The 11,283-nt window shown below is 46.9% G+C and overlaps 3 pseudogenes; all 3 read left to right on the forward strand.

Annotated features, from left to right (window-relative positions):
• Positions 1 to 629: 629 nt before the first annotated feature.
• On the forward strand, positions 630 to 1,848 carry LOC112483556 (annotated as a pseudogene).
• A 2,505-nt stretch (positions 1,849 to 4,353) lies between these two features.
• On the forward strand, positions 4,354 to 4,469 carry LOC112483685 (annotated as a pseudogene).
• Positions 4,470 to 6,122: 1,653 nt separating this feature from the next.
• LOC112483755 lies at positions 6,123 to 6,241 on the forward strand (annotated as a pseudogene).
• Positions 6,242 to 11,283: the final 5,042 nt, after the last annotated feature.

Below are 11,283 nucleotides of genomic sequence, written 5' to 3' on the forward strand. Positions count from 1 at the left end.
AAATATTATTAAAACATGAGCCAGGCGGTGAAAACTACAAGGGGCCACCACCACTGCTGTGGGAGTGAGCAGAAGTGTATCAAGTGCAAGGAAGTCCTACCTGTTGTGGTGATTCCAGCTGGAGATGCCTTCTGCAGGACCGTTTCAAGGTGTTTTACGCGCACAAGTTCAGAGGCAGGTTTAGGGAGAAGCAGCTAATCTCTCCTGGAGAGAAGGTTCCCCTGGCAGGGTCTGGGGGGACCTTCGTCCAGCTCCATGGTCTGGCAGGTCTATGCAGGCCTGACTGGAGATTCTGTCAAAAGACTGCCTTTTGTGACAAGGGTCGTTTCTGTCAACGAAGGAGCAGCCTATGGCCAGAGCCCAGAGGGCAGAGCGCAAACCCTGGCGGAAGTGAAGCTGACGCCGCAGACCGGTCGCTACCGTGGCGCATTGTCGCAGGAGGTCTTAGAGGAGAGGTGACCTCCCGTTGACCCGAGAGCTGGACCGGGGCAACTGGAGGTCCCTCGGCCACTCCCCTGTTCTTGGAACTTACGTTCCGACCTCCATCCGCATGGCCGGAGCCCTTTAAAAGATGCAGCGTTGAGAGAGCAACGTGTTGTTGAGACCGTCTGGACAGTAGACGTGACTGAATGAATGGGCTGGGGTCTCTGTACGCACTGGAGATTCTGGCCTGGCTGCGGAGAGCTGCTCGTCTTCCCGCGCCCAAGACAAGCCTCGCAGGTAAGTTCCCTTGCTTGTTGCCCACTGTGTATCAGGGCCAGTTTCAAATCTTCCTCTCCGCAAACTCCCGAGGTTTTGGATCAACAGGCATCGCTGCCTTCAAGGAGGTGTTTGGCCTGCAGTCCTTACTGAGCTGCTTGGCCCGGGAAAGGGCAACAGCTGAAGGGCCTCCAGCAGTGGCTGAGGGCTGAAGAAGCCAGGGACAGCTCCAGTCTGGCCCAGGAGAAATTGCAGCTAGGCTGGTTGGCAACCAGGACCCTCAGAGCCCGCCTGGGCCACCCGCAGCTGCTCAGGCTAAGGCTCTGTCCGTCCAGCCTGTTTGACTCCGTGGCGGCACTGACAGCCAAGAAAACCTTCCACAGCCCAGCGGGCCAACTTGATCCTGCAGGTGGCCTGGATCCATGGCCACTCCAGGGAGCTGATGGAGAACAGCTGCACCCACTGAGCTCATGACCAGGCATCAAGCTTTACTACCTGGAGCTGCTGAGCGGTCCTTCCTCACCTGTGACATGGGCTTCTTAGACTAGCTGCAGGGTGACAGGGTGTGGGCGCAGCCCATATATGGTTACATGCCAAAGGAGGTCTCCTTCTATAGCTGCCTGTTTGCTGTCCCCTCTGTCTTTAGACTGGCCATCAACACCAAGATCCCTGAAAAGGCCAGCTGGCCCAGTTCCTCTCCACAGTTAGCACCATATACAGGATGAATGAGAAGCTGCTCAAGGCCCCCAGAAAAGGCTGTCCTGTTGGATTCCCTGGCCCCACTGCCTGCTCTGTATGTGTACCTTGGACCTGCCCCACACTGCCGACAGTGCCATGGCTTTTGGGGCTCAGACCTCCAGTTTCTCCCAGATGCAGTCCCGAACCTCGCTGGCTGAGGCCAGGATGCCCAAGTCCGGGGGAGAGCCCAGGGCTGCTGCCGGGGGGCAAGGCCCTGTGGGAGTACTTCCTGAACCCCTCACACTCCATATCCTGGTCAAGACCCAGCTCTACAGCCAGGAACACTGGCGCCACTCTGCTGGGGGAGCCCTGGGAGGGGCCCTTCTGGTCATGAGCACCTGGGGGACAGTTCCCACTGTGCAGCTTCCTCCAGAGCCTGGGGGCTCAGGAGATCCAGGAGTATCTGGTTGAGGACAGTGACAAAGAGGCAGAGATGGGTCCGAGCTGAGCCCAAAGGGAGCTCCTGGGACAGGATGTGCACAGGACCCTTACTCAGTGTTGGGTCACCCTGATGGGACCTCTGCCATGCCACATCAGGGACAGGAAGGCAAGGGCGAGGATAGGCAGGTGGCGTGTGATCATCTATTTGTATAAATAAAAATATCTCTAGTTAAAAAATATATAACTAGAGTTATGATAAAAATTGACATTTAGTACGAGCCTGTCATGGTTGTAAAAATGTTAAGTTTGCTGACACCCTTTCGTTCAAATAATGAAGTCTAAATCCCTTCATCTTGAATGTGGGTTGGATGTAGTGACTTACTGACTCATTTCGACCAACAGCTATGGTGAAGATGATGCTATGTGACTTGAGATACACCATAAAAACGATACACCCTTGAGCTTCTCTCTCCCTCTCCCCTGACCCCGCCCCATCTCTCTCTCTCTCACCGTCTACCCCTCTCTGCCACTGTTCTTACTAGGGGAAAACAGCCACCGTGCCATGCCATCAAGCAGCCCTCAGAGAGGCCCACACGGAGAGGAACTGAGACCTCCCATCGACAGCCAGCACCAATGTGAGTGAGTCATGTGAGACGGCCACCTTCAAAGTGGATTCTCCAGTCAACGCCCAGTCTTCAGATGACTGCAGGTCCAGCCAGTATCTTATTGCAACTTCATGAGAAACCCCAAGCCAGAGCAGCCCGGCCAATCTGCTCCCGGATTCCTGAACCACAGAAACGGTGAGGGATGTCGATAATAATTGCTGCTCTGAACCACTGAGTTATGCAGCATTAGATAACTCATACGAAGCCTACATACAGCAGGCTTCACATATATTACCTTATTTAATTCTCACAGAGTAGGCCCTCTTATTTAAAGATGAGCAACGTGGTGCCTGAATTATTGAATTCCTGGAGTGAATTCACAGCTGAGATGGAATTCACAGAGAATTTATCACATGCTCCTGGAGTGAATTCACAGCTGAGATGGAATTCACACTCAAGACATGCCATACAGGTCGTATGACTAAGTGCCAGGCACTGGGGACATGGTCGTGGGAACCAGTGGGTAGGGCGTTGACCAGAGGGAGAGGCTAATAAACAGGAGAGGGGGAAGCATCATCGAGCTCAGCTGGAAGGAGTAAAAGAGCTAAATTAGCTAATTCAGCAAAAACGACAGGTCAGGTGAAACTCTAGGGTGAGTACTGAGCTCTTTGGCAAAGAGAAAAGCAAAATGAGGTGAGAAAAAGCAGAACCATGGAATGGTTTGCATTCCTTTAATGGCGAATGAGAGGGTAGCCAAGAACACAGCAAGAGTCAAAGTGGAGGAAGAGTGTCTAGAAAAGCTACACTGCTCAGTTCTGTGACTGGTTGCCCTGGCAATAGGACCCCCACCTTATGGTAATGATATTTAAATGAGAAAACAGCATGCAAATGAAGTAGCTAGTGATTTTATTGATGCTCATGTTCATATTCGACTGGTTAACTCCACTTTATCAGGAGGTCTGAGTACAAATTTGGGAGGAGTTTTATGCCAGGAAAAGAATGATACCATAAAAGGGAACTTGGGGAATATAACCCATGAGCTTGACCTTGGCCTCTCAGGAAGGTCTTCCAGGGACCACTGGTTTGTTCCTTTCCCCAATAACCCTGGTAGGAGTCAGTGGTAAGTAATAAATCTTGCGATTTTTCTTCCCTGGTCCATTCTAGCTTTAATGTTGAGGGACACCCTATAAGTCAGGGCTCCAGCCTGGCCAGCGGCACACTCCCAGGGTCCTGTGTAAAGGGACAGAACCTTACAGGTGCCCTGCTCTTTGGTCCGCTCTGCCTGCTTTGACCATTTCTGCAGAGACAGGCTGCCCAGAAAGAGTATATTTGTTTCCTAGAGCTGCCGTGATAAAGCACCACAAACTGGGTGACTTAAAGCAACAGAAATGTATTATCTTATAGCTCTTGAGGATGGAAGTCTGAAATCGAGCTGTCAGCAGGGCTGTGCTCTCTCTGGAGGTTCGTGTGGGGGATTCTTCCTTGACTCTTCCTGGCTTCTGGTGGTTTGCTGGCAATCTTGGGTAATACTTGGCTTGCGGCTGTAGTACTTCAGTCTCTGCCTCCATTGTCACATGGCCATCTTCTCTGTATATGTCTGTGTCCTCCTATAAGGACACAGTCATATTGGATTAAATCCCATTCTAATGACCTCACCTTAACTTGATTATATCTGCAAAGATCCTTTTGCCGAGTAAGGTAACATTCCGAAGTAAGGAGGGTTAGGATTTCAGCATGAGAATATGGGGGAATGGGAGCACAGTTCAATCCATAACAGAAAGGAGCAGAACTCAGAGTCAACAGAAATAGGCCAAAAGAGAAATGATCCAACATGAATAGCTTGGATGTGGTTCCAGAGTGTAGCGGTTAGCATGTCTGCTTTACACGCAGAAGGTCCTGGGTTTGTGCCCCAGTGGAGCCACGGTCCATGGTCTATGGCCATGCCGCCCTGAACAAGCCCGATATCTGATCTCAGAAGCTAAGCAGGGTCGGGCCTGGTTAGTATTTGGATGGGAGACCACCTAGGAAGACCAGGTTCTGTAGGCATAAATAATAATAATAAAAAAAATGAATAGCTCAGGTTGATTCATAATTCATCCGTACCTACCTGTACTCCTGCGAATGACAGTCCTCTTTCTTTCCCTTCTAACATCCCTTGCAGTCACCACAACACCACAGTTAATCTCTGAGATGAGGTGCCAGGCTAAGAGTAAGAAGGTTTGGCTTGGCATGAATCTGCTGCTGACTGTGACTTTTCCACGATGTCCATCTGATCAGTGACCTTCAAATGAGTGTCCCTCAAACATACAGCAGCCCCTGGGTCACTTGAGGCATCACGCTGGGCAGGATTTTTATCAACACGGGAGACACCTACTTCCTAGACAGGCTGTGGGTCCCAGCCGTGTCTTCTAGCTGTCATCATCACATCTGCAACTCAACCTTCAAGAAAGAGAATAGGCAGAAAGAACACTCATCCACGAATACTTAGGGGACAATCTGGAAATGGCACACATCATTCCTGGTCACCTTCCATTATCCAGAATTCAACTACATGGTCACACTCAGAAGCCAGGGAAACTGAGAAATGAGGTTTCTAGCTAGGTGGCCATGTGTCCATCAAAAATCAGGAGTTATAATATTAAGAAAAAGGGAGAATAGATATTAGTGGGAAACTGTCTATGGGTACCAGATATATTACAGTGATGGTATCTTCAAACTGAAAAGGACCATAGTCATCTTCTTGTCTATGCATAAATTCTTCGAATAACATGGTTAAAAATGGCTTCTCAGTCCATCGTGCACAGCAGTAGGGATGGGAAACACACACCCTTATCAGAGCTCATTCTACTGCTGAACTGTTTCAGGGACCCTCCAATCAAACCCCAACCTATCTCCCAGTAACTCCCACCTGTTGCTCAAGACATGTCTGAAGCCTCAAAGGTAAAGTTTAATCTCTCACACAGGCCTCCTCACCCGTTATCTAGCAATTGTCCCTCTTAACATGTTCTCACAGCCCTCATCATCCTGGTGACCCTCCTCTGGGCATGCCCAATGGCATCCAGAGCTGGACAGGATATCCGCTTTGGAAATGAGAGATGCGACTCTTTGTAAACCAGTTGTCAAAACCCTGATGGCCGCAGTGAGGTTTAGAAGTGCTGGAAATTGTAGCTCCCACCGAAAAGGAACTCAGCCATGAATCAAAATATTGGGACATTTCTCAAAAGTGTGTTTAATCTCTACACAGGCACTGGCATAAAGGAAAACCTGAGTCTCTTTTACCTGTTTTTATCACTCATATCCAGGTTAAGACCCCTGCCCAAAACTTAAATTTGCCAGATTTCAAGTACTTCCAGTAAAAATGTGGCAAGAGATACTAAGGTGTGTTTTATTGTGACTAGATGGAAAGTTTTGGAGTGAAACAAATGTGGATCAGACAACTGGGTCCAAAACGCATTGGTTGTGTGCATTAGGAAAGGGACTTACCCTCCCGGGCTACAGATGCCCTCATCACCCTCCTGGCTACTGTCAGGGTCACACGTGTGTGATTAGAGTCAGCATTGGTTTAGAGCCTGTCATGTGCCCAGCTGAGCGCGTACACACATTTTACACATTTTAACATGTATCCACATCTATGAAGAAGGTTCTATCATTATGCATGTTTTATAGAAGAGGAAATAGAGGCTCAGAATGTTATAGACAGTCTACGTCCATGCCCCCCTGAACAAGCCCGATCTCATCTGATCTCGGAAGCTAAGCAGGGTCGGGCCTGGTTAGTACTTGAATGGGAGACCACCTCAGAAGACTAGGTACCGTAGGCATAAAAAATAAAAAATAAGGGATTGTAAACTGAGAAGGTCCTTGCAATCTATGAGGGTCCTTGCAATCTATGAGGAAAAAATAAAAAATAAGGGATTGTAAACTGAGAAGGTCCTTGCAATCTATGAGGTCCGCAAAGGGTTGCCTCCCCTAAAAAAAAAATTAAAAAAAAAAAAAAAAGTTATAGGCATTTGCCCAGTGTTACAGAGCAAGTAAGTGGCAGTGCTGGGCCATAAACCCAAGTCTTTCTAGCTTGAGACTGTGAGCATCCAGTGAACATTCTAGCAATGTTCCCATTGAAACATTGCCCTGTTCCGTACCTGCAATCCCACATTGAAAGCTAGGGAAATGGGTGATTGCTGTCACTAAACGGTGACGGATGTGAGCTGCCTCAGCTCAGTAAACACAGGGCTCACACAGCCACTGTGTTCAGCCCTCAGGGGTTAAGGCGGGGCGAAGATCTCAGCTCAGGACAATGCGCCATCAGTCTCTCGGGGTTTGGCAGCAGTGACCAATTTTGCTGCGATATTGGCATACTTTCCCAGAGATAGATTAGAAAGCAGGAAACCTAAAAAAAAAAAAGGATAAAGCAAACCTACCCCCAAAGTGTTATTTTGCTAACCGCCTTAACTTTGTAATAAATAAAGATTTCAAATGGGAAGAAGATGCATAAATGGAAATAAGCTGAGTGGATCATGGCACGCAGTATGTACAGTATATAAATATTCATGTTAAATTACCTCGTATTCCAACTCCCCGGTTCTCCTGTGTGTGTTTAGGGCTGAGTGGTTTCGGTAAGGCCTTAGTTACCAACACAAGCATGTGTGACTTTTGTGAGAGCATGAGGAGTAACTAAGGACTATTAGCACAAGCCCGAATAATGTCCTGCCCCACGGTAAGCCCCAGAAGCTCAAGTACTCTCTCTCCCTTTGGCAAGGGAACAGTAATCCATCTCTTGGTCTTTTCCTAGTAAATGGAAACTGAGCTAAGGGAGAAAAGGGGAAAAAAAATCCTTAATCTTAGCAACAGCAGGATCTGGCATTTTAGCTACAGAGCTTAAAGGAAAAAAAAAAAAAAAAGCCTTGTTAAAAAGTTCAAATCTAGGTAACCAGTTTCTGAAAGAGTCTTTTGTATGAGTGGGGAGACAGGCTGTATGGGCAAGGAGGAATGAGGGCCAAGCAGGGAGGTGCCCGTGCTTTTCTGCCGGAGGCGGGGACGGGTTCCCTTCCTGTGGGGAGAAGCATGGCTGGGTTGCTAAGTAAGGTCTGGTACAGACTGTCACAGCACTACGTGGAAGGCCAGGAAGGGGAGGTGAGCGTGCCCAGAGGCTCAGCCGGCTCGGGGGCCAACATTCTTTTTCTTGTTCAGCTCTGGCCTCCCAGTGACCTTGGGGTTAAACTCCAGTCAAGTCCAATGGCTATGATAATATTTATTTCACTCCTCTGTGCAGCCATGAGCTGCTCTCACCAAAGGCAGCACTCTAAATGGGAGTTGTTGGAATTTCCTCACAAGGACACAGATATGGTGTAATCTAATTCCCCAAACTATCCCGGCTTGTCCCGACCTAGGAAAAAGAAGTGTGTGGTATGTGTAGTTTGTGTGTGATTGTGTGTGTTTATTCCATGTTAGGTCATTGTCTGCATGCAAAAAGGATCCTACATAAATTGTTTTATATATTATAACAGCAGAGTGACTTTAATATGTTAAACCTGGCTTTCTCCTGTGCCTCACAGATGCAAATTCATTATATCGGCATTTCCTTCAAACGAGGGTATATAGTCCACGAAGTTAAAACTCTCTAAGTACAGCCTTGGGTGTTTATTCCAGTTAATTCAATAAGCACTTCCTGAATACAAACTCTGGGGTAGGTATTATATTCAGAGCTAGTAATGCAAACACCGCTGGCATACAGGAGAAGAATGGAGACTCCTAAATCAGATAAGATTCGAATTCTGACTCTGTCACTCATATCTTTGAGACCTTAGGTAAAGATGCTAAAACTTTGGGTGCCTCAGTTTCTACATCCATAAGGTGAGGTAGCCTTATCCTCCTGTGAGGATTCAATGAGATAGCATGTATGGAGCATGGGAATGCAGTGTCTGGAACCCAGAAGCTCTATGCACGTGTTTGCTGGTGTAGAACCTCAGATGCTGCCTGCAGAGAGGGCACAGCCTAGCAGAGAGCTGTGAGCAGATCAGAGCATCTCCTGTCTGGGGAAGGACAGACACAGAGAAAATGAGTTGATGGTGACAGGGTGTGAGAAGGGCCACCTTCCAGGTGGAGGGTCAGCAGAAGCCAGGAGATAGGAAACTATGGGATATTTTCCGAGAAGTCATGTCACTCCATGACACTTGAACGTAGGAGAGTTGGAAAATATTTCTGTTTTCTGTTGGTGTTGGTTCAGTAAATTAGAGAATCTTTGTGAACTATCCCTGGCTCCCTATTATTGGTACATTTATGGATGTTTAAAATAAAAATTAAATATTAAATGGATTTCAAGAGAAAGAGAGCCACGGGTCTCTTGCATACATGATTTCATTTACTTCAAATAATCCAAGGAAAATATTATTATCCCACCTTAACGAGTGAGGAAACTGAGTCTCAAGGAGGTGACACAGCTCATCGAAGTTCACACCATCAGTGATAGGTGGAACCCACCTTGACTAACGAACTCCAGGGTTGTGCTTGTTCCCTTGGCCATGCTGCCTCCCACTGAAGTCTTTCACTTCAGCAGCCTGCTGCCCTCTCCCCTCCAGCCAGGTTTCTTCATGTCCATGACCTTGAGGACCGATCTATCAGAAGAGTCTCTCTCCCACCCATTCTGATCTTCCTGACCCTTTCCTCTCATTTCAGGCCAGACAGCCTCGCCCCCCCAACCCCCGCCATCCCACACACACAGAAATAAAAGTAGGCAGCAAGAGGGCAGGCTACCTTCTTTATGCAAAAAGACTTAACCTATTTCCCATATTTTTGCTAATCTATGATATACTCCTGTGAAGTAAGACAGAGAATTTACAGAAATCTAGGTAATGTTACTTGTTTGTGCTCATACAGAAAGTTAAAGTAAAAGAAGGACCATGTGGAAGGTCTGTTAATACCAAGATTAGGGATCGACCTATTTCTGAGTCAGCCCCTTTCATGACGAGAGCTCACGGTCTTGTCACGCACGTGACATCCCACGCATACTACATCTTGACAAGTTAAGTCCTTAATTTCCTGCCCCTCCGATCACCCAAAAATCCTTATCCTTTCTAGAACTATTACTTTAGAGATCAGTAGCTTAAATCACATTTTCTTCACAATGGCATGTTCACACGCTACCAGAAATGGCAAAGGAAAGATGGCAGGAGTGTGTGAAGTGGGACAAGTTAGAAGAAGTACTTGAGCGTTCTTCAGGAGAGAGAAACGAAACTTAATTTTCTTTTCGTACCACATTCGAATCCTGCTTAGGAACCACCTTCCACGGCCCCTCCAGACTTTCTCTAATTGCCCTGGCTGAACTTGAACCAATGGGACAGAGCCTTATTTTTAAAACAACCAAATAGACCAGGGCAGGTAATATTTCAAAAAGAAAATCAGGGCTACTTTTGCACCCAAAGGTCTAATTCATTCACTAGACCCCAGGAGAATTCATAGTGGGAACTGAGGAGGTCACTTGCATCTGAGCAGGACTGACCCCTGCATGCTGCTGTCTGTCTTGCTCCTCCTGCAGAAGCTGAAGGGTCTTTAATTTAGTGTCGCAGCACTGAAGTTCCCTCCACAGAGCACAGAAATGTATCATCTCAGGCCTCAGATTAAGCAAAGATAATTTTTTAGCTAAAATAGCTACATCTATACATTTCTCTTAATGATTTTACTATAGAATAGAAAGAAGTCTACTTTCTCTCCCTAAAGCAAAAAAGATTTTAAGCAAAGGCTCTCAACCCTGCATTCTTTCAAAGAGTTCTATTACCTCTATCTCCATTTCGGCGCTTACTACACTGAATTGTGTTTACAGGTCATCTCTTGTACTAGAAAGTGAGGTCTTTATAGGCAGATCGTGTTCCTCATTCATCTGTGTCCCTAGCACGCAGCAGGCACTTAAGACATGCTGTAGAATGAACAGACACATGGATGTCCCCAGATCATCCTGCAAGGGCTGCCGTAGAAGTATATTATGCAATTATATGTTTACGCATTAGCATAATCCGTGAAGGCAGACACCATATTTCATTTAATTTATACCCCCATGTCTGGAACATCATGACCACCAAAAAAATAAAAATAAAAAACAAACAAATGACAAAAACATGTTTTGTTAGAAAAATGGGGATGGAGGATACAGCAAGCAAGAAATAAAGCTTCATTACCTCTTGCCTTCCCACATTGCTTGGAGATGCTGGGCAACTCTTTTGGATGGAGTCATCAGATCATACCCACTGTATGTCCCAATCATTCCAAAAAGAGCTGAACTTCCATCACAGAGTGGCCTTATAGAGAGGACAATGGAAGAGAAGAGTGTGGTCAGGAGGATGCTCGCTGAGCTGGTCACAAGAGCAGCAGACTCTTCCCTCATCCTAGTCAACTCCTAGTTACCCCTAAGATCTCAGGTCAAGTGCCCTGTCCTGTAGGAAGTGCCCTGACCTCCAATCACAGTCAAGTTACCTTCCTTCAAAGCATTTCGCTCAGTTTATAACTGTATATTCATTAGTGTGACCTTTTTGGAGAGTGCCTGACTCTCCTGAAAGTTCCATCAGTTGGGATCATATCTGTTTTGCCCATTATTCTATTCCCAGTGCCAAGCATGACATTTTCCAATTGGGTGTTCAGGAGTACATCAGTGCTGAATGAATGAACGAGTGAATGAATGAATAAACAAGTCCTCCTTCTATGCTCAACTCACACTGGCCCACATTTTCTCATTCCTGGTCTGATATTCATCCCCTAATACCAACCATTTTAAACGCCGTCTTTTGTGTATGTATAGGAACTGCAGTGTTCTATAAACCAGTCATTCTCACCCACCCTCACATAGGCTTCCATGGATATTGACCCTGCAGGTGAC

This window comes from Pteropus alecto, unplaced genomic scaffold (genome assembly GCF_000325575.1).
Source record: "Pteropus alecto unplaced genomic scaffold, ASM32557v1 scaffold164, whole genome shotgun sequence".
NCBI classification, from domain to species: domain Eukaryota; kingdom Metazoa; phylum Chordata; class Mammalia; order Chiroptera; family Pteropodidae; genus Pteropus; species Pteropus alecto.